The sequence below is a fragment of the Petaurus breviceps genome, unplaced genomic scaffold, assembly GCF_028583685.1.
Source record: "Petaurus breviceps papuanus isolate PSGF00001 unplaced genomic scaffold, PetGlider_PUasm1.0 126, whole genome shotgun sequence".
Lineage (NCBI taxonomy): Eukaryota > Metazoa > Chordata > Mammalia > Diprotodontia > Petauridae > Petaurus > Petaurus breviceps.
Genome location: NW_027185655.1, coordinates 13,007,082 through 13,031,526, shown reverse-complemented (window position 1 = coordinate 13,031,526; position 24,445 = coordinate 13,007,082). Strand labels below are relative to the sequence as shown.

Below are 24,445 nucleotides of genomic sequence, written 5' to 3'. Positions count from 1 at the left end.
CAGGATATGCTGCTTTAAGACAAGAAAGAAAAGGAATATTCTAAGGCAAAAATGAGGAAGGGGAAGGAACTGGCTGCTAATAATTAAGGTGCCTCAAAAATATATTATGAGTATATAAACATGGAGGTGGGAGTTGAGAAAACAAGCCTCCTCGCTCTTATCTGAACTGGATACAAACACATGAAGATACACTGTACAAATACATAAAACTAAATAAGGAAAAAGAGGGCAGGGAGTGAGTAAGCAGGGTTAAAAGGAAAGTGGTATTTTTAAATAAAAATAAAATTTTTTTTATTCAGAAAAGAACAGATCTTTTCAATACTAGTTTTATTGGAGATGTTATCTGGTAGTAAGATGTAGTACACTGTTGCCTCTAAAGAACTAAAGATGATTACTTACCATGCAGAGGGTAATGGAGAGGGGGAAGAGGATGTACCCATGTAAACAATGGACTCTGGACAACAGGATGTCAAAGGAAATTGTATAGTGGAGGAAACTCTCCAACAGGGCAGCCAGCTTCCAGGTCACATAATTATTAAGAAGGCAGACTAGACATTTTCTCCAATTCCCCCAACCTCTCAAACTTCTCCAAAACATAAATTATGAGCCAAACATAAAAAGTGCTTCAGCTGTTTCCGAAGTCTACGATAATAAGAACCCAAAAGATTAAAAAAAAAAAATCAAACAAAATCCCAAAGCCAGGAAATGATGCACACTGACCAAGCTCATTCTGCTGCCTTCCCTGACTTCCCACACTACCTGCAGCAAGGCTGTACTGGCAGACCCAAGGACTCAGTACAGGCTTCCATCAAAAGCCACCCCAATACCTTGTTCCCCTCCTCCTTTCCTCCAGTATCCTGGAGGCCCCAGCTCTAGGCTGTGGAAGTTTGCTCAGGCCTCAACAACAGGCAAAAGCCAGCAGCACCAGCCCAATAAAACTCTGAACTGCCAGTGTGGGGAAAAAGTAGGCTCTAAACTGGTGGTGCCAGGTCAGAGAACTGAGGAACAGAAAGAATGGGACAGACAGGTCACCAGGACAGGGAACCCATGTAGGGGGGCTGTACAGCAATCACCAAGCTTGAGGAAAAGAGGACAGTATTCAGCTGGGGCTACTTCTGACCACCCAAAAGTCACCTGAGGCAGAGAGTTAAGCTGGTGAACTGTGAATTCCCCAGTGTGGGAGGAGGTTGAGACATTTTTGAGATCTAGCCACTAGAGAAACCACAATCCGAGTGGAGGGGATCAGGCAGTGAGTAATAAGGGAAATAACAGGGGGGAAAGATTGAAAGTACCAAGGTCTCAGGAATAAGAAATCTCAAAGTCCTTGAACATAAACAGATAAATCAACAGGAAAGACAGGAACAACAGAAGGAAATGTGGCCTCCATATCTGGTAAATGAATTCAGATATCTGAACACACATATAGGCACTCATTATGTAAGCAAAATATACAGAAATTGAAGACAGGATGTATAGACACGACCTAAGAATCATAGGTCTCCTGGAAGAACATGACAAGATAAAAAAAAACCTTAACATCAAAATAAAGGAAATAATAGAAGGAAACTGCCCAGAACTTCTGAACACAGAAAATGCAATAATAATTAAACAAAGTCACAGATCACTTCCAGAAAAAAAGAAAAACAAAAAAATCAAGGCTGCAAACTCCAAAACATATAGTGGTTAATTTGAACAACTTAATTCATAAACAAGTTCAGCTAGCCATCAGGAGAAAGCCCTTCAAATACAAAGGGAAGGACATTTGAATAACCCAAGACTATTCTGTATCCACTAGAAAAAGAAGGGAATGTTATAATGTGTTCCAAAGAGCACTGGAGTTCAGGACACAGTCCAGAGTGACCTTTCCTGCAAACCTGAGCTTCCCCATACAGGACAAAAGATGAATGTTCAATAATAAAGGAGCTTCAAACATTTTTGGTTTAAAAACAACAATAGAACTGAAAAGATTGTTTCCTGAATACCCCCAACAACAGAACTGCAGGAGTAAATAAATGCACACAGCAAAAGCAACAGATTGACAACAGAAGATCCGTAAGAGACTTACTTCTAATTATATACAAAGAGACGAGGGTGAAGGCAGAAATCTGGTAGTACAGCTGAAGATGCAGACAGCAGAGGGATTGTGGCCAGGAGCTTACCTACCCATTCCCCCTACAGGTGAATGCTTATTTTGTGGGATGACATTATGATACGAGAAGAAACATGAAAGGGGGGAGGAAAACAGAGGAATATGGAAAAGTAAAGTGACAGGTCAAAGCAACTTTCAGCAATGAGAGGAAGGTGATGTCTGTGGTCTCAGAAGAGCCTACAGGGGAGCAGAAGACTGAAATGGGGAAGGAAGGAGGCCTTACTTTGGAAGTGAGAGAGGGCTCCATTGATGGAGGTGAGAACTTCACACCAAAGGCAAAGGGGAAGCTGTGGGCTAAGCCCTACAAGGCAGTGTGGCAGAAAGGTCTAGAGGGCACAGTCTAGAATGAATACTTTGAAAGCTTTGACTGTATAAAGAGAAAAGAGAAAGACCAGATGACTACAGGGCTCATGAAATTTGGAGAATGAGGGTCTAGAGTGACTAGAAAGAGAAAATGAATAATGGAGAGGAAAATTCTTTATAGAAAGGAGCACAAAAAATGAAATAAAAAAATACAACCAATGAACAGGACTAACCAAAGGAAAGGAGAGAACAGAGAAATATCTACTTGATTGAGAAGGAAAAAGAGGGAAGAGAAATATATAACCAGATAAAAGCACAAAGGAACTAATAAACAAAACCCTAAAGGAAAAAGAGTACCAAATAAGAGGGGTCTTTGGAGAGGAAAACCAAATGGGGCCACCATAAGAAAAAAAGTAACTGAAGGAACATTATACTCTGTTTACAGCAGAAAAAGAGAGAAAAACACCATAACTTAAAAAAAAATCATTTTAGGGTCTGATGAAGAAAAATGTAAACCTAAGCCTTATAAATTTAAATATTATTAAATAATCCAATAAAAAGAAAAAGAATGATGAGTTGGATAAGAAAATAAACCATACAATCTCTTATTTACAAGGAACACATTTTAAAAGCAAAAGCCATATCAAAAAAAATTGAGGGGATAGAAAAAAAATACTATGCATTAAATGAAATTTTTAAAAAAAGCTGGAGTTGACATCATGTTATCAGACACAGCAAAAAACAAAGATTCAAAAAATAAAAAGGGCTAAACAAGGAAAACATATTATGCTGAAAGGAACCATAGACAAACCAGTATCAATTCTAAATTTATAAGCTCCAAGTGTCTTAGCATCCAAATTCATATAGTAACACAATACTGACAGGAGATTTCAATATTCCTCTATTAGTTTTGGATAAATCTAACAGAAAGATGGATAAACAAAAGAGAAAACATGGAATTAAACAAATTTCTGAAGAAACTAAAGCTAAAAGACCTAAGGCTATCTTCTAAATAGGTCAGCAAACATATATATATATATATTTCTCTGCTCTATTACATGGACCTTTTACCCAAAAAATGACCATGTACTAGGGCACAGAGATACTGCAAACAAAGCTAAAAAGGCAGAAAGTCAATACCTCCCCTTCACCAACCACAATGCAATAAGAATAGAAATTTTGTTTGTTGTCTCCAAACCAAAGATATAGATCCAAATGGAGACTTAACAATGAAATTGTAAATAACAAGTAGGTCAAAAAAATCATAAAAATGTTATGATGAAACATCATAACAAAATTTCTGAGAAGTAATTAAAAGAGTTTGGGGGGAATATATTCTTATAATCATACATTAACAAAAGAGAAAAAGAGAAGATTAATGAACTGAATATGCATTTTTTAAATTTAAAAATTGGCAAATATGCAAACCTACAAAAGATGATCTGATTTAAAAAGAGGAGAGTAGATAATCAAATCAACAAAAGAGTATATGAGCAAGGTAAAATCAAAGCAAAACTAGAAGAAATAAAAAGAACAATTAAAACCTATTAAATAGTTACATACTAACAAAACTGAGAACATAAAATAAATAGAGGAATATCTTCAATGATATAAAATACCTAGAAGACCAGATAGAGGTTTTAAATAAACTAATCGCAGAAAAGGAAAAAGAACTAAGTATAAAAGGATTATCAAGAAAAAAAAACCTCCTAGATCTGATGGATTCACAGGAGAAATCGATCAGACTTTTAAAGAACAGTTATCACCCAAACTTGAGAAATTATTCTCAAAAATTAGGAAGGAAAACACCTCTCACAATCCTTTTATAAGATATAGTCCTAATAACATAAATCAGGGAAGATGCAAACACAGAAAGAAAATTACAGGTCAATAGCAAGAATGAACATTGACTCAAAAATTTTAAACAAAAGGAGCGGCTAGGTGGCACAGTGAATAGAGCACCGACCCTGGAGTCAGGAGGACCTGAGTTCAAATCCAGCCTCAGACACTTGACACACTTGCTAGCTGTGTGACCTTGGGCAAGTCACTTAACCCCAATTACCCTGCCCTCCCACCTCCAAAAAAAAGGGAAAAAAAATTAAACAAAATCCTACAAAACTATAGCCATTTATCCAAGTCATTCCTTTATAGTTAAGTGGGATTTATACCTGGGTGTTCAAGGCTTGTTCAATATTAGGAAAACAACATAATATTAAAAATCAAAACACCAAAACCACATGATCAACCCAACAGATGGAGAAAAAGTTTTTGACAAAGTACATCACTTTTTTATGCTTAAAAAACAAACAAACCATACAAAGTATAGACTTAAAGAAACTTTTAAAAGTAAAACTAAAATTAAACATCGTATGTAATGGGGATATACTAGAACTTTTCCAATAAATATGGGGGTGAAGCAAATTTCCACACTCTACCCACTACTATTTGATATAGTTCTGGAACTGCTAACAATAGCATTAAGAGAAAAGAAAGGAATTAAAGGAATAAAAATAAGATGAGATTAAAAAAAACATCCCAGTTTGCTGATGATACGATGGTTTACTTGGAAAACCTCAGGGAATCAGCAAAGATACTAATAACTTCAGCAAAGTTGTAGGCTACAAAATAAATCCATAAAAATCTACATAGTAATGAAACACAAGAAGCAATAATAGAAAGGAAATTCCATTCTAAATAACTTTTAAATATATAAACTATATGGGGGTCAATCTCCCAAAGCACATTAAAGATTTGTATAGATTCAATTACAAAGCACTCCTTGAAGAAATGAAGAGCAACTTTAAAACTGGAGGGATGTTACTTGCTCATGAATAGTTCATGCCAATATAATACAAAATTACTACCAAAATTAATTTATTCCATTAACAATATATCAATCAAATTAACAAGAGGATATTTTACACTGCTTGTTAAAATAACAACAAAATTCATTTGGGAAAAAAAAGATCTAGAATATCAAGGGAAATGATGAAAAAAAGGTAAGAGCAAAGGATGAATTGCACTTTCAGACCTCAGACTATATCATAAAGCAGCAGTCATCAAAACTATCTGATATTGGTTAAAGAATAGATAGATCAATAAAACAGATTAGACAAGGAAAATTCAGAAACAATGAAACTCAAAAATTCAAGTTGTTTTACAACTCTGAGGTACTACCTCATACCTATCAGACTGGATAATGTGACAGAAAAGGAAAATGATAAATGTTGGCAAAGATGTGGGAAAAGTGGGGCACTAATACATTGTTGGTGGAGTTGTGAACTGATTCAACCATTATGGAGAACAATTTGGAACTATGTCCAAAGGGCTATAAAACTGTGTATACCCTTTGATCCAGCAATACCACTACTAGGTTTATATCCCAAAGAGATCATAGAAAAGGGAAAAGGACCCACATGTACAAAAATATTTGTGGAAGCTCTTTTTGGGGTGAAAAAGATTTGGAAATTGAGGGAATGCCCATCAATTGGAGAATGGCTGAACAAGTTGTAGTACATTTAATGTGATGCAACACTATTATTCTATAAGCAATGATGAGCAAGTGAATTTCAGAAAAACCTAGAGAGACTTACATGAAATGATGCTAAGTGAAGTGAGCAGAACTAAGAGAATACTGTGCGCAGTAATAGAGACATTGTATGATGACCGACTTTGATAGATTTAGCTCTTCTCAGCACTATAATGATCTAAGACAATTCCAAAAGACTCATGATGGAAAATGCTGTCCACATCCAGAGAAAGAACTATACAGTCTGAATGCAGACTGAAGCATACAACTTTCACTTTTTTGTTCTTTGTTTTATTCTTTCTCTTGGTTTTTCCCTTTTGTTCTGATTCTTATTTCACAACATGACTAATGTGGAAATACATTTAATATGGTTGCACATGTATAGCCTATATCAAACTGTTTGCCCTCTGGGGGAAAAGGAAAGGAACAGGAGAAAGGGAGGGAGAAAAGAAATTTGGAACTCAAATCTTATAAAAGTAAATGTTGAAAACTATCTTTACATGTAACTGGAAAGAATAAAATACTATAAAAAAAATAGAACTCAATAACCCAGTGTTTGATAAAGTGGAAAAGAACAAGTTGCCCAGGGAAAAACTTCCTATTTGATAAAAACTGCTGGGAAAACAGCAGTCTGGCAGAAAAAAGTCTCAGACCTACATCTTACATACAACTCCACAATAGATTCTAAATATTATTATTAAATATCACACTATTAAAAATTTAGAAAAGAAACAAATCATATCCTTCTTACAACTACAGGTAAGAAATGTGTTCTTAACTAGGCAGAGATAGAGTCAATTACAAAAGATAACATAGATAACTGATTACCTGAAAATTAAAAAGTTTCTGTGCCAACAATCTTAACGCATCAAGGATAGGAAAGGAAGATTTTGAATGGAAAAAAAATCTTTGTTATCAAAAGGGAACTGTATATCAGGAAAGAACATGGTCTAGTTACCTGGCAAGAACAAAGGTTGAAAGGAAAGAGCTAGGTCACTCTATTGGTACTCTCTCTATGTTAGACAGTAGAACTAGATTTCAACTAGTTCTTTCCCCAGAAAGTAAAACCTCAAGTTTCTCTTTTTCCTAAAAAACAAACAAACAAAAAATAAAAATCCTAACTCTTGCTGAAATGAATTTAATTAATAACCATCCATTGGAAGCCTCAAAAATTAGCACTCAGATGTTAGTACTATAACTTTTTTTTAAAAGCTTCTTTCAACAAATTAGAATTGTTGACTGTTCATCATTAATGAGGGGCTTGTAATTATAACAATCCTTTCTAACAGTTTCTTCTAATGCTAAATCTTATGATACTAATTTATGCAATTCCTTTTAGGAAACTAAATCTCTTTTAATTTGACAAATAGTTGACTTAAATTAAACAGCGCATCCTGAGACAGGAAACACACACTGAGTTAAATGACAGCCTGACTCAATTGTTTGTATTGCAGTAACTATGTTATAGAAATTCCAGACAACTATCCATATCTAAAAGAATTATTTTGGTTACACTTCTCTTATTTAAGGTGTCTAAAATGAAATAATGTCTTTTTACAACCTTCTTATTGATTATGTTCTCATCCATTAATAGACTATCTTAAAAAGACGGTCACAAATATCTCAAGAATTGACAGTTGTCTAAAATGAGGTCAGATTAAAAGTTTAAGTTTTCCAAAAGGAACTGCATAAATTAATTTAAAAGAGGAGAAAAACCAAAATATAATTACCTAGTATGTTGGCTATTTGGAAGAATTGGAAAAGGTAGAGGAATGCCTTCTTGGACAGAAAAAAAAGGTTATGAAATAATGTCTTTTTTTCTTCCTTATTCTATAAAGTCAGTGCAATCATCCAGGCCTCGTGTGGACTGCTCATTAACAGCTCCACCAGGCTTCAAAGCCTCTTCCTCCTTTTTCAGTTACTGCTTTTTTCCTATCTACTACTCCTTGTCTTCTCCTCTATGCTCCACCCAAAAACCAACTTGGGACTAAGAGAAGGCTCAGCTGCAGAAATGTGGCTAGAGAAAGCAAAGCCAAAAGAGGTTGTGAGGCTTGATCCAAAAAGTTTTGGAGGTTCGTTTTTCTCTCTTTACTTGAATAGTCAAGAGTCAAAAGTCTTTCAAATTAAATTTGTTACCTGATCATTTGAAATATGGATTTGTTGGTTTGGTTTTTTTTTTGGAGGGGGGAAGGCAAGGCAATTGGGGTTAAGTGACTTGCTTAAGGTCACACAGCTAGTAAGTGTGTCAAGTGTCTGAGGCCAGATTTCAACTCAGATCCTCTGGACTCTAGGGCCAGTGCTCTATTCACTGCACCACCTAGCTGCCCCCCCAAAATATGGATTCTTAATAATAAAATTACTTAAGAGTATCTGAAGAATTGACATGGCATTTATGGGTAAAGTTCTCAGAACTATTAATTTGATAAGTGAATGGATCTGTGATGTTCCAATGACACAGATCACAACCCATCCGTGGACTTTCTCCCTGTGTGATTCTTGCTCCTGTCTTCCCATAAATTTCCAAAGGGGCTCCACTCCATTACTAAGGTATTATCACTCCAGTTCTCATGACACTGAAGAAATAAAAACAGGAAGGAAGGAGGGGTGGGGGATACCTGGAAAAATAAACTGCTACAATAAACTGTTTTAAAAAACAGGAGCCTTTATTGCAGAAATAAGCAGAGTTCTTAATAGCACCACACAATTCAATACTCCTTCAAAACAGGACACAGCAACCTGGGAACTACTACTTTAATTACTAAGGTTGTATTAGTTACAAAAATCCAAGAGAAATGGTAGTAAGAAGGTAGCAAGAACCAAAAAGAGATACCTGAGCTAACAACAGTAGAAGGTTGGTTCTTCTGTCTCCTTAGCCTTTAGATTAATGTATCTAATCCAAAGTAAAAACAATGCCTGCCTTCAATGGGGAGAAAAAAGATATAAATGGGGCAGGTAGATGGTACAGTGGAGAGAGCATCAGGCTTGGAATCAGGAAGACTCATCTTCCTTGGGGGGGCTAGGTGGTTCAGTGACACTGGCCCTAGAGTCAGGGGGACCTGAGTTCAAATCCGACCTCAGACACTTAACACTTAATAGCCATGTGACCTTGGGCAGGTCACTTAACCCCAACTGCCCTGCCTTCCTCCATCCAAAAAGCAAAAAAAAAAGACATCTTCCTGAGTTCAAATCTGGCTTCAGACACTTACTACCTGTGTGACCCTGAGCCAATCACTTAACCCTGTTTACCTCAGTTTCCTCATCTATAAAATGAGCAGGAGAAGGAAAAGGAAAGGCAACCCAGTATCTTTGCCAAGAAAACCGCAAAATGAGGTCATGAAGAGTAGGACGAGATTGAAACAGCAGAACAAAAACCTTCAAAGGGAAGACTCAAGCAACAAGGGGAAGGAGTAGGGGCTAGACGAAGCTTCCTGCAAAAAGGCTCATATCCAAGATGCATAAATAAGCGATTCAATAAATAAAAACCATCCCCCAATAGGAAAAAATGTCTGAAAGATAAACAGGCTATTTCAAAGGAAGAAAATCAAGTTACCAAATATGAAAAAAAATGCTCTAAATCACTAATGATTAGAGATGTGCAAATTAAAGCAATTCTGAGATCTGACCTCAAACCCATCAGATTGGCAAAGATGATAAAAAAGGAAAAATACAAATATCACATGGGCTGAAGATTTTTTTTTTAAAAAAGGCATAGTGCTGTAGGGCTGACTGAAATTAAATCGGTCCAATCATTCTAGAAAGTAATCTGGAACTATGCCCCAAAAGACAGAAAACTGTGCTTACCTTTTGACCCAGCAATATCACTATTAGACTTGGAATTATCCTTGAGCAGAACAAAGTAAGAGAAAAAAGACCCACAGGTACAAAATTATTTATAGAACCTCTTGGTAGTAAAAAACAAAACAAAACAAAAAAACAAACCTGGAAAGGGAAAGTAAGCAGATGTCCATCTACAGGGGAATAGTTAGTTATGGTATAGGAATATACTGGAATACTATTTCACCATAAAAAATGATGAAATGGATGGTGTCAGAAAAATGTACAATTTAACCACAGAGTGCAGTGAGCAGAACCAGGGGATCAATATCTATGATGACAATATTATTAAGGAAAAAACCAACTCTGAAGCATTGGCATGTTTTGATCAAAACAAGGATCAAACCTGGTCCCAGAAAACTAATGATGAAGCACACAGCCCATCTCTTGATGGAAGTGATGGACTCAAGAAGAAAAAGGCAATTGTTTTGGACACAGGAGATAATGGGATTGTTTTCCTTGAATATGCATATACCTCCTTGAATGGTTTAAGGACTAAGTTCTTTTCTGTATTTTTCAGGACAGGAAATAGGGTAGCCAAAAAAAAGGGCCATTGAGATTATCTTTTTTTTAAATAGAGAGAAAGGTAGGAAAAAAAACAGGGGTAAGGAGAAAATAAGAGCAGCTTTGAAAGCTAAATATTGAATTTACAAAATATATAAAAGAACAAACAAGGGGCGGCCAGGTGGCTCAGCGAGTAAGAGCACCTGAGATGACCTGGAGATAGAATTGGGGCTCAGATACTTAGCACCACACTCAGAAATAACTAGCCATGTAACCTTGAGCAAGTTGCTTAACCCCAATTGCTTTAAAAAAAAAAAAAAAGGAAAAGAAAAAAAAGCTGTATTTAATTTCTCTTTGCTGTTCTACATATACAGAAATGCCTATTTTATTTGGTGTTTAGTAAAGTTTAGAATAAAAATGATTAAAAAATATATTTCTGTCTTGCAAATCAAGCTGTCTTTTTATTTAAGTTGTAAAGTCAAGTCAACTAGCATTTATTAAGAGCATACTATCAGTCACTGTGCTAAGCACTACAGCTACAAAAAATGACAAAAGACAGTCCCCTGGCTGCTGCCGCTGCCGCCCCTGGGAGCAACTTCTCCCTCTCCCTCCCTAGCCCCGGCCCGGTAGCTGACATAAAGATGAGTAGCTCAGAGGAAGTATCATGGATCTCATGGTTCTGTGGGCTTCGTGGCAATGAATTCTTCTGTGAGGTGGATGAAGACTATATCCAAGACAAGGTCAACCTCACAGGGCTCAATGAGCAGGTGCCCCACTACAGGCAGGCACTAGACATGATCCTCGACTTGGAACCTGGTGAGGAGTTGGAAGACAAGCCCAACCAGAGTGACCTGATCGAGCAGGCAGCTGAGATGCTGTATGGACTGACTCATGCCCGCCACATCCTCACAAACCGTGGCATCGCCCAGATGTTGGAAAAATACCAGCAGGGAGACTTTGGCTATTGTCCCCGTGTATATTGTGAAAACCAGCCCATGTTACCCATTGGACTGTCAGACATACCAGGTGAGGCCATGGTGAAGCTGTACTGCCCCAAGGGCATGGATGTTTACACCCCCAAGTCGTCCAGGCACCACCACACAGATGGTGCTTCCTTTGGCACTGGCTTTCCTCACATGCTCTTCATGGTGCATCCTGAGTACAGGCCCAACGGCCTGCCAACCAATTTGTGCCCAGGCTGTATGGCTTCAAGATCCACCCTATGGCCTATCAACTGCAGCTTCAGGCAGCCAGCAACTTCAAGAGCCCTGTCAAGACCATCCGCTGACTTGTCTCCTCCCCTCCTCCCAACACCTCAGGCTGTGACACCGTTCCCCCTCCCCCCAGTACACACACACCTTTCCAGAACCCCTAATGGTTTTTAGCTTAAATTAAGAAGAAGTCATTATTGTGGTGGTGTGGTGGGAGTATGAAATAAAGTGGAGGAAAAGGCAAAAAAAAAAAAGACAGTCCCCTAAAGGAACTCACAGTTTAATGGGGGAAACAACATGCAAATAAATATGGACGAGAAAAAAAAAACAAAGGATAAACTTGAAGTTGTCTCACAAGAAAGGCACTAAGTAGGTATGAGGAATATTAAAGAGGCTAGTGTTAACGGATCAAAGAATACATTCAGAGGAGTAAGGTGCAAGAAGACTGGAAAGGTAGGGAGAGGACAGGTTATGAAGGGTTTTAAATGAGCAGAAGAGAATTTTTTATTTCATCCTAAGGTTAACAGGGAGGCCCAGGAGTTTACTGAAGGGGTGGAGGGCAGGTCAGACCTGTACTTGTACTTTAAGAAGATCAACTGAACAGCTGGGTGGAGGATGGACTGGAGGAGTGAGACCACATAGCAGTATATGGCAATACTGATGACAGGGGCTTCCCACCAGGATGGTGGCAGTGTCAGGAGGTATTAAGAAGGAAGAAGCAACAGGATCTAACGATGGACTGGAAGGTATCCAACAAGCCTGGGTGACTAGGAAGATGGTGGAGCACTCAACAGTAACAGAGAAGTTAGGAAAACAGAAGGTTTTGTGGGGAAAGAAGTTCAGTTTTGGAGATGTTGAGTTTAAGCTACCTATAAGACATCTAGTTTGAGTTATTCAATTGGCAGTTGGAAAGTCAAGATTGGAGTTCAGGAGAAGGGTTAGGGCTGGACAAGTAGATCTGGAAGTTATATGTATAGAGAGGACAACTGAATTCATGGGAATCAATGAGCTCACCAGGTAAACAGTATAAAAGAGAAGAGGGACCAGGACAAAGCCTTGGGGTATACTTATGGTTAGAGAACATGACTTGCTTTCTAAGATCCTAAAAAGATCTGACTGAAAAGGAATGGACCTAAGGTAGGAGAAGCAGGAGAGCAGTGGCATGAAAGCTTAGAGAGAAGAGAGGATGAAGGAGGGGGTGGAGAAAAAACAAGTATGGATCTATCTCCTAACAGTTTCTTAAGAAAGAATTATTACTCATAATCTACCTGGCTTTGTGCCATTGGAACAAATGAATATTTATAAGGACCAAGGGGCTACATCTTTCTTTTGCTTTCAATGTATGCATCTGCTCTGGATTTCCCAGTCTAAACTGTCAACAACTAAGGAAATATAAATATCATATCTGGATTCCACCTTTATAACAAGAATACACTTATAATGGAACCAAGTTCCTTGCACACAAACCTGCAGACAAGCAAGGAAATTACTAATGCAAAACAACTATTTATTCCTTGGTTTCTCCTCCCTAGAAGGTAACATATAACCTCAAAAATACATTATTCATAATATCCCACTGTGGATGCTAAAAGCATTAGTTCCCCTAGATAAACGTGCTTTTATGAAAAGAGCTGTTAAAGTCTTCAGCGGTTTATAGAAAATACTCCAATAAGCATGAAAGAAATGAAAAAAAGTCAAAGACCAGTGGTCTCAGTAGCAAACGTAAGGAAACCATCTCCAAAGGAAGCAACAAAAATTCAAGTAATTAAATTTCAGCATAAATTATTCAGAAAAGTAGAGGAGGGAGGAAGGAAAAATGAAAGAGGAAAATAATGGTTTTATCACCACATATACTTAGCCCAATTCTCAAAAGAATTTTTGTCTACCAATGTTTAAAAAAAGGAAACTTTCCTGTTGTGTTTCTCCATCTGTAAAAAGAGGAAATTGTACTATATAAAGACTAAGCTTCCTCCTAGCTCTGACAGTCAATGATCAATAGCCCTGCTAACATCATTGGGATGAGTAACTAAGATAAAAAAAAAAAAGGGAGTTAAAATACCTCACCTTCAACCACAGTTTGGAAATTTGTTCAATAAATTCCCTTTAGGATTTCTACTAACACACTTGCATATATAAACACTCCATTCTACCCCATGAGTTAAGAAAGCTTCTCTCTGGGGTGGCCAGGTAGCACAGCGAGTAAGAGCACCGGCTACAGTGTTGGGATGACCTGGGGATCGAATCCGGGGCTCAGATACTTAGCACCACACCCAGAAATAACTGGCTGTATAACCTTGAGCAAGTTACTTAACCCCAATTGCTTTAAAAAAAAAAAAAGAAAGCTTCTCTCTGTGTATCATTAGGTGAAATGCATCTATAAAGTTTTACTTGCTTGGCATTATTTCTAATTTATTTCTGAAGTGGCTCCATCCTAAACAAGAAACTCTACCAAGGCTCTATATGAACAGACTTCTCCCTCAAAGAAAAGCTATGGACAACAAAAGGTCAAAAAGCCTTAAAGATCAAAAAGCAAGAAATAAGATAAAACCATACTTCTTCACCAGTCAAAAGTCAAGAAGTCTGAACAAAGGATTGAAAACATTGAATAGACAGACCCCAAAAAGTAATGTGAAAAAATAAGACAGACAATTAAATTATATCATCTTCATCTTCAGAATGGCTTTGAGTTTTGAGCATGAGAACATGCTTCTCATTTCCCCAGACAACCCAAACAAACACGCATGGGATGAGAGTACACAAAGGCCACAACTTCTTTCCCTTACTTAGCCATGGTATTCATATCTTTGTGGTATCAATGCATAAAAATGGTACAAATGGTCAATGACTTCTACAGTCTCTTCCATTTCTACACCAAAGACTAATATATAAATGTGTGAATTAGGTTATTTCAAAGTAATTTTACAAAGGAGAAGGGTTTCAAAGGTAGAAGAAATGATGTACAAACAAGCTAAGGACAAGATAAATTGAAAATACTCAACAAAAGGAAGGTACCAGAATTAAGAGGATCAAGAAAGGAATCTTATAAGAGAAGGAAAGATTTTAGCTAAGACTTGAAGGGAAGACAGATAAGGAAGGAGAGCACTCCTGGCATAGAGGAAAGACAGTGGAAATACTAGAAATCAGGAGATGGAGTATTTTATTTGAAGAACAGTAAAGAGGTTAGTGCCACTGGATTGAAGAATACATGAGAGGGGGCGGCTAGGTGGTGCAGTGAGTAAAGTGCTGGCCCTGGAGTCAGAAGGACCCAAGTTCGGTTCTGGTCTCAGACACTTAACACCCACACAAAAAAGCTAGCCATGGTTTAACCTTGGGCAAGTTACTTAACCCCAATTGCCCTACAAAAGGCAAAAAAAAATACACGAGTGGCAGTAAGATAACAGAAAAGGGGGGGAGGTATAAGGATAAGTTATGAAGGGCTTTGAACACCAGAGGATTTTATATTTGATACTGAAGGTGATATAGAGCCACAGGAAGGGTGTGTGTGTGTGTGTGTGTGTATGTGTGTGTGTGTGTGTGTGTGTGTGTGTGGTATATGTGTGTGCAAGAGACATAGGCAGGTCTTTGCTTTAGGAGGATCACTTGAACAGCTGAATGGAGGATGAACTGGAATAGGGAGAAATTTGTGGCAAGGAGAAGCAGCAGCAGGATATTCCAATATTCCAGATGTGAGTTAATAAGGGCCTGTACTGGGTGTGGTTGCACTGTTGGAAGAAAGAAGGAGGCAAATAAAAAAGATATTTGTCACAAAGATGGAAACCAAGGACTTGGCAAGACTGGATATGGTGGAGGGGGTGTAAGACAGAATAAGAATGACACCTAGGTTGTGAGCCGTGGTGACTAGGAAGAGGGTAGTACTCTCAGCAATAAAGTCAGGAAAACAAAGATTTGGGAGTAAAGATATTTTCAGTTCAGTCTTCAGTTTTGAACACATTGAGTTTAAGATGTCTATAGATATCCAACAGGTATTTGGAGATGGGAACAAATCTCTCTAAGGTCAAGAGAAAGGTGAGGGCTAGATAAGAAGATATGAAGATCATCAGCATGGAGATGATAATTGAAACCATAGGAACTGATGAAATCACCAAGTGAAATAGTTTACAAAGGAAGAAGAGAAAAGGGCCCAAGTCTGAGCCCCATGGAACACTCATGGTTACTGAGCATGACTTGGATGAAGATGCAGGAAAGGAGACTGAGAAGTCACAAAGACAGAAGAAGAACCAGGATGGGGTTGAAATGAAAACCAAGATAAAAAAGAATACTATGGAGAACAGGTTGATCAACAGTGTCAATTGTTGCAGAAAGGTCAAAGGGATGGAGGACTAAGAAAAGGCTACTAGATTTGGCAATTAAAAGACCATTAGTAGTTTTAGAAAAAGCAGTTTCAGTTGAATGATAATGTCAGAAAACAGTCTGTAGAGAGTTAGGAAGAGAATGAGGGGAAAGAAAGTGGAAGCATTGATCACAGATGGCTTTCTCATGGATTTCAGCCAACAAAAGGAAGGAGAAATATGGGACAACAGCTACAAGGAATGGATCAAATGAGGATCTTGTTTTACATTTGGGGGAGACATGGACAAGTTTATAGGCAGTAGGAACACAGTAAACAAGGAAGGATTGAAGATAAGTGAGTGAATGGAGATAACAGAGGGAGAAATCTGCCAAGAGAAGAAAGAATGGAATACAATCATTGTGAATGTAGAGAGAGGTTTGTTTGCCTTGGCAAGAAGAGTCACTTCTCCATATGAGACAAGGGCAAAAAATGAAATGGTGGCAAAAGGCATCTGGGAAATGGAATTTGAGGAAGAGAATAGGAAGCTTTCAGAAAATGGCCTCAAGTTTTGTTTTTTTTGTTTTTTCAGTGAAATGAGGCCAGTTCTCAGGTGAGAGATTAGAGGTCATGTTGTGGATAAAAACAGGTTTTGGGGTTGCAAGGAAAAGGGAGAGGTGGAATGACAACAATTTGTGATCAGATAAGGGAGTTTCAGCATTTATAAACATGGAGGTGGAGATCTTCAAGTCAATGATAAGATCAAGATTTTTGTATGTGCCTGAGGTGGGGTGGGAGGAGTAGATTGTGAGAAATAAGTAAGTTGAAGAACTGGGAGGTTAGGGTCTTGTCTTTGAGGAAGTATCAATATGTATGTTGAAAGGATGAGGAGTTGGTATGAGGGTAGGAGTTAAGAGAGGAAAGACTGTGAGCCAGGTACTGAATTCACTGAGGAAAGAAGCGGAGTATCCTGGAGCTCTATAGAGTACAGTCACTAAAACTTTAATTAGGTGGTAAATATGAATTGAGTGAATCTTGAAGGAGAAGTTATTGAGTGGTAAAGGGAGATAGAAAGAGACAGAGAGAGATAAAGAGACTGTCCCCAGGATGGCTGCCAGCACAGGTTCTTAGATCTGCTTTATTAGGAAAGATAGTTGTTTAAGGGGTCAACAATCTTTTTTAATTACATTCGCTAGTTCAGGAGAAAAGTCAGCCCCCTGAACTTCAGAGAAAATACAAGCAGAGAAATGAAGACCAAGAGACAGGGCTCTGACTGCCAGAATCAAAGCAATATTGCTATACATTTTACACACATCCCTGGACTGGGAGAGACTTTACATCTGGGCAGTCAGGGAGCTCTGAACATATGGTCATTCAGAATCTCAACTAGGGAATCACAACTCAGATTACATATACACCTCTCAGGGTCAGGCATCACAACCCTCATGACTCAGTGCCTAATCAGAAATTAGCAAAAGGTGTGAAAGCCTTCCTACAAGCAAGCCTCCCTTCTAAGCAAGCTTCCCCGAACGGGCTGAAGATCTTAAATCCATTAACTAGACTGAGAGAATGAGAAAATGAGCACACACACCTGGAAGGGGCAATGGGGAGCGAAGAGCATTCCAACTTCCCAACCACACACAACCACTGAGACAGGAAGAATGAGTAAAGATGCAGCCAAAGCTGGAAGGGTGGCCAGGGGGATTGTGTTATCAGGAAGTAGCCAGGTCTCAGTGATAAAGAGAAGATGAAAGGAGTGGGAACAGAAATGATTTTAGTTGTTTTCCATAAAGGTTAAATCAAATTAATAACTCCACCAGCAGTAGACTACTGTCAAGCCTCCAAGGCTTCCTCCAATAATTATCTTCTGTCATATTACCAATCCAATTGGTATAAGGTAGAAATCCAAGAGTTTTTATTAGCACTTCTCTTAAGAACATTGGACATTTTTCAAATGGTTGGTTAGTTTGTAATTCTTCATTTGGGAACTGTCTGTTAATACCCTTTGACTGCCTTATTTAATTAAATCAAATCTTTATGTGTGACATAAAGACCACTATCAGAGAAATATGCTATGAAGATTTTTTTCCAGATTGTTTTCCTTCAGATTCTAACTGTATTCTCTTCCTCTGTGATTAGCTCCGATTTAAACTGTGTAAATCTTGTTTGCACTAGAATGTGAGCTCCTTGAGGGCAGGAAATGTTTTTTTGCCTATCTTTGTACCCTTAGCACTTAGCACAGCTAGCACATGCTTGGTATTTAAAAATGCTTGTTGACTTAATGTGACTTTACTTATTCAAAAGATTTTTAATTTTATGTGATTAAGATTATTTATGTTGTATTTTATGATCGTATTTATCCCTTATTCAGGTAAAATTCTCCCTCTCGCCATAGTTATGAAGTATCTCTTTTCTTTGACCTCCTCCTTCATGTTATAACTCTTTATCTTTAGGTCATCATCCATTGGGGGTTTCTGTGGCATACGACTTAAGTTATTATTCTAAATGTCATTTCTGCAAGACTACTTTGCATGTTTCCCAGCAATTATTATCAAATAGGGTGGAGTCCTAATCCTAGTATTTAGTGTCCCTGGGTTAACCAAACACTATGCCACTATGCCTGATTGCTTCTAGATCTTGTTTACCTAATTGGTTCCACTTTTTTAACCAGTATCAAAACATTTTGATAATCATTGTTTGGGGTATAAGTTGAAATTTAGGACTTCTAGGACCTGTCAGTCAAAGCAGATAGTCAATGAACATTTACAAAATGCTGACTATGAATCAGATAATATGCTAAGTGTTAAGAACAACAAATAAAAAAAGATAAAAAATAGTGCCTGCCCTGCGGGAGCATATATTCTAATGGGCAGGACCAAATGATTTCCTACATGATATATACAGACTAGATAGAAGGCAATATGAAAGGAGAAGTCATTAGTATATGGGGCAAGAGGGATGGCTTATTTACAGAAGGGATGATTTGAGTTGAGCCTTGAGGGAAGCCAGGGAAGCCAAGAAACAGAAGTGAAGGGAAGAGTATTCCAGGGATGGGAGACAGAAGATACAAAGGTAGTGGGAGGGAGATGGACTCTCATGTTCAAAGAACTGCAAACAGGCCAGTGGAGCTAGATTGTAGAATATGAGGTGGGGAGAGTAAACTGTAAGAAGACTTGAAAGCCAGGAAAGAGCCAGATTATAAAGAATTTTAAGTACCAAGCAAAGGACTTTATACTTGACCAGGAGGGTGAAGGGGAGCCAACTGAGTTCAGTCTACAGGCAAATAAAATGGACAGACCTACACTCCAGAAAAAGTACTACAACATCTCAACAGAGGAAAGATCAGAATGATAGGAATGAAGGAGGCGGATGATAGGACTAGTCCCCTTCATTTCCATTTTTTTTTCATTAATTCCCTTGTAATTCTTGACCTTTTGCTTTTGCAGAAAATTTCTGTTTATTATTTTAGCTACCAATTAGAGACACAAATCAAGGAGATCAGTTAGCAAACTACTGCAGCAAGAGTCAAGAAGAAAGCTGATGAGGGGTTGGACAGCACTTGCTGCTATTTGAGTGGTAGGAAGGAAACATATCTAGGAGATGTACTAAAGACAGAATTTACCATATTTGGCAATGTACTGGATAAATGAGGGAAGAGCTGAGAGCAGAGGATGACACCAAAGTTCCAAATGTGGACAACAAGGACAATGTAAGTATTCTAGAAGACAATAGCAGAAGTTCTTAAGGGGGGAAGAGATTTGGTTTGAAACATGAGTTCTGTTTTGGACATGTTGATTTTGAGATACTTATAGTTTTACAATATCCAAAAGGCAGTTGGAAATGTCAGACTGCCTCAGGAGGGAGCAGGGCTAGATAAATAAGTCAGAGATCTGCAAACAGTTGATAATTGAACCATGAGAGCTGAGTTGAGCTGAGATAATATAATGCAAAAAAAAAAAAAAACGCACAGGACATAGTTTTGAGGAACACTCATAGTTAGAGGTCATGATAGGGACAAGGAACTAGCAAAAAGATGAGGAAAGAGTAGTAAAAGAGACAGAAAGACAAGCAGGAGACAGCAATGTCCTAAAAACCTAGGAGGTAAGGTAACCTATGAGAGGCTGATCAACAGTGTCAAATACTTCAGAGGTAAAGAAGGATAAAGACTGAGAAAAGGCATTAAATTTCACAATCAAAGGATAACTGCTAACTTTGGAAAGGAAGCCAACCTGCAGATGATGTAAAATCAAGTGACACAAGAAAGTAGATGGCTTTCTCAAGGAGTTTAGTCATGAAAGGAGAAGAGGTACAGGTTAACAGCTGGCAGAGGTGACTGGATGAGGTGAGAGATTTTTAAGGATGGGCTTGTTTACAGGCAGACAGGAAGGAAAAGCCAGTAGATAGGAAGACTAAGAGGGAGAGGCTCATGGGGGCAATTTGCTAGAGAAGCTAGGAATGGAGGGGATCAAGGATTCCCAGGGAGTAGAGTTTACTACCATGGCAAAGAGAAGAAGGTTCACATCTGAGATATCAGTAAAGAAGGGGCAAAGAGGAAGCTCTCAGGAAATGTTTCCATTTTTTCTGTGGAGCATTAATCAAGGCCTTCAACTGAGAAGGGAAAGGAAGGTGTCATGGAAGGACTTAGGAAAACTGAGAGTGTTTGGAACTGACACTGATAGCAAATCAATTAGAAAGGGCAAGAATGTTTGCCAAGCTGCAGTGAGAATCTGATAGGAATGAAGGAGGCGGATGATAGGACTAGTCCCCTTCATTTCCATTTTTTTTTTCATTAATTCCCTTGTAATTCTTGACCTTTTGCTTTTGCAGAAAATTTCTGTTTATTATTTTAGCTACCAATTAACCAATCACCATGTATGTGTTAACCACCTATCTGGTGTCAAGCACTATGCTAACTACTTCAGATGCAAGTAGTACAAGGAATGAAACAAGCCCTAATCACAAAGAGCTCACATTCTAAAGGAGGAGACAAGTACATTTGACAATATACACAACTCAAAATTAAATACAAATCTATACAAAATAGTTAAACAGAAGTTAGTGTGAGAAACAGAGAAGACACTAGAAATTGGAAAGATCACGAAAGGTTTCATGCAGAAGATGGTTCTTGAACTGTCTTAAATCAAGAGGCAGAGATAAGAGTATGTTTTTCAGGTATAAGGTACAGTCAATACAAAGGCACAGAGACAGGAGATGGAGTTCATATGAGAGGCACAGAGAGAAGGCTAATTTGGCTGGATCAAAGAGGACAGGAGGGTGATAAAATAGATAACGTTGATTACATGAAACTGAAGTTTTTGCACAAACAAAATCTAGAATAAAAAAGTGAAGCAGTTGAATGGAAAAATAATCTTTGTATCAAATTCATCTGATATGGGTTTAGTATCCAAGATATATAAACAATTATGCATACATAGTTAAAATTTTAAGAATTCCCCAATAGGTAAATCATCAAATGATATGAATAAACAGTTCTCAAAGGAAAAGCAAACTACTAATAACTATATGAAAGAGTGCTTCAAATCCCTAAGAGTAATAGAACTACCAATCAAAATAACCATTAGGTTTTGCCTCACACAAAGAAACTGCCAAAGATCACAAAAGATAGGAATGGTCAATGTTGGCAAGGCTACGGAAAGACAGGCATACTAGCTTGTTGCTGGCAGAGCTGTGAATCAAGACAGCCATTTTGGAAAACAACTTGTAATTATGCAAATAAAGGAACTAAAATGTCCCTACCCTTTGATCTAGAGATTCCACTATCAGTCTTCTCTCCCAATAAAGCCATTAATAAGAATAGTTTAAGGCAGCAAAGAAATGGAAACAAAGTAAATGCCTATGTCCTGGGCAATGGCTAATAAAATACTACTGTGCCGAAGAAATGATGAATAGGATGACAGAAAGAAGTAGAGAAAGATCTCCTCTAACAGAATGACATAAGCAGAGTGGAGAAAACAATATACACAATGACTATAAGAATAGTCAAAAGTGAAGTTGTAAAATTGCCAAGAATAAGCATGAGTCAAAAGAAGAGATACGAGAAATCATCTCACTCCACTCCTTTGCTGGGGTGGGAAGCCCATGTGTTTTATATATAAGGCACATATTATCAAACTTCTTCAATGTCTTGATCAATTATGCAATTTTCCCACCCTTTATTTTCTTTTTTTCTTTAAAATTTTGATTATATGGGATGACTCTCAGTGGGGGCATGAAACAGAAGAGAAATACTGGGAGAAATGATGGTGGTATAAGAAAAGGCTGATATAAGTAAAAACTTAATTTTAAAAAAAGATTGAAGGAAAAAAGTATTAATCTCAGAAAATGAAATTATCTCCTAATTTTTCAGAATGAAACTAAATTAAGGTTCTTCCTTGTCTTGCTATTTCTTGGGTCCAGTTTGAAATTCTATTATTAGTGTCCTTTGACCTGATTATCATTTTGTCTCCATTATTCATACAGTATTCTTCCTAATTTAATGATAAAGAAACAATCCACATGCAGTAGGAAGGGTTGCAAATTAGAGGTGATACAGCTGTGTTCAAATCCATGCTCTTGCTACTTGTCACAGCTTGGGGTAGATCACTCTGCTCCTCTGGACACCCCAACACCATGACCACATCTTCTGCAAAAGGAAAACACTGCACTAACTTCCCTTCCTGATTTGAATCCTATGAAGTCATACTACTGAAATCCAAAATTTGTTTTACACCAGAATAGGGGGCAAAGTACATTGAATGGATCCTATTCTTTGTCATTTAGGAAAAATACACGGCTATAGATACCAGTTTGTTTCATTGAAATCTTTTATACTCAGAACTCAAATTCTCCATTTTCAAGTGACAGATAAAATTTTCTAATATGTCTTCCCAATGGCATTTACATGGCTGAAGTTTCTTGAGGACGGAAAGAAAAAGAAAACAATAAGTAAACAGGTCCTGGGTTCAAACTCTAAGTCAGCTTCTACTTAGTACCATCTATCTGACATTAAAAACTCTCTATGTCTGTTTCCTCATTTGTAAAATGACAAGGTATAGATCAATGCTGCCACTGGGCTGAATGTTATAATGCTTGGATGACCTAAGAAGTCTCTCCCCTTGAGCGGCTAGGTGGCACAGTAAATAGATCAACGGCCCTGGAGTCAGGAGGACCTGAGTTCAAATCTGACCTCAGACATTTAACACAAAAACTAGCTGTGTGACCTTGGGCAAGTCACTTAACCCCAATTGCCCTCCAAAAAAGCAAAAAAAAAAAAGTCTCTTCCCACTCTAAATCCATGATCCTATGACTTCTGAAACACACCTTCTAAGAAAATGATTCATCACTATGGTTATCATGATGATAAACTCTCACTGTTATGCTCAATTCCTATAGCTATCCCTCAGTGAATGGAGGCCTCGGTGAAGTGAGATTTTTAAGGTACTTGAAAATCAAAATTTTCATTTCCCTTGAAAAAAAATCTACCCAATGAAAAAAGGTCTTCTCTGTGATCTTGCATATGATAAATATCTAGATAATCAGGTTTATCAGAACATTTTTTTCTTTTAAATACATTTTTTCCCAACCTTAGAAAACAATCAGTTGATACCAAAGGCTTCAGCAGACATTCAAATAAATTGTTCTGCCGCTTTAAAAAAAAAAAAAGGAAAGACTATTTATAGTGAATGCCTGCAAAATAAATAAGTTCCCAGATTCTAGCACTTCATGACTTAGAGGATATGACAAATGTATCATCCATCTGCCTTTCAAGCAGAAGTAGCATTTTGCTGTGAACAGAGGGGCTGGCTTCAAAGACCAGAAGATGGGGATTCAAGTCCCACCCCTGACACATACTGGTTAGATGACTCTGAACAATTTCTCAGTGCTCCAGGAAATTAACTCTTTAAGATTTCTGGCTTTTCAGTGTTTGAGGGAGTTTCCTAACTCAGGAGCTCCACATACCAATGAAATTACAGGACCAGTACCTACTCATATTTCAGAAAAGAAATGAGTGTAGAACGTCACATCAACACGCAGAAAACAATTACAAAACCAGGCACGTCAACACGCAGAAAACAATTACAAAACCAAGCATTACATATCAACTCAAGACAAAAGTCTGAGCTCTGAAAAGAACATGAGCTAATGACAAAGTCTGAAAAAGTCTGAAAAGCCTGACCATGGGTTTGCTTGCCAACTTCAAAAATACTAGAAGTAGCAACAGGGGAGAATTTAAAACAAAGGGCAGCCACAGTCTATCTCCTAGGAGTTTCTGTGGCTTTGCAGATCCCTAATGTATTTCTTCCTCAGCAGTCTTAGAATCTCTAATCCCTTCAAACACAATTAACCTTCTTCCCTGTTCTGCATTTCCTGATTATTCCCATTGTTAGTGTTCACTCTTCTCTTGAAATTATTTTGTATATGGGAAATTCTCTTGCTTGTCATTCTACCTCTGTCTATGCACTAAAACTCCCAACCCTGTTTTCACTGCTCACTGTGACCTCTATTCCCTCCACTCCCAGTTCTTTTCCAGGACATCACTCTTTCCCTGGCTCCCTCTCTTCCCTCCCCATCTTTATCACTTGGTGAACCAATTCAACTCTACACTGTCTTCTTTTCTTGAGTCCCTT

General features: G+C 37.8%; 1 protein-coding gene and 1 pseudogene across 6 annotated transcripts in view; one reads left to right on the top strand and one right to left on the bottom strand.

The window, feature by feature from the left end:
* The window catches only part of WDFY3 (WD repeat and FYVE domain containing 3), a 325,015-nt gene that overhangs the window by 267,201 nt on the left and 33,369 nt on the right, over nt 1-24,445 (bottom strand). The window lies entirely within an intron of this gene.
* On the top strand, nt 10,850-11,784 carry LOC138164983 (casein kinase II subunit beta pseudogene; annotated as a pseudogene).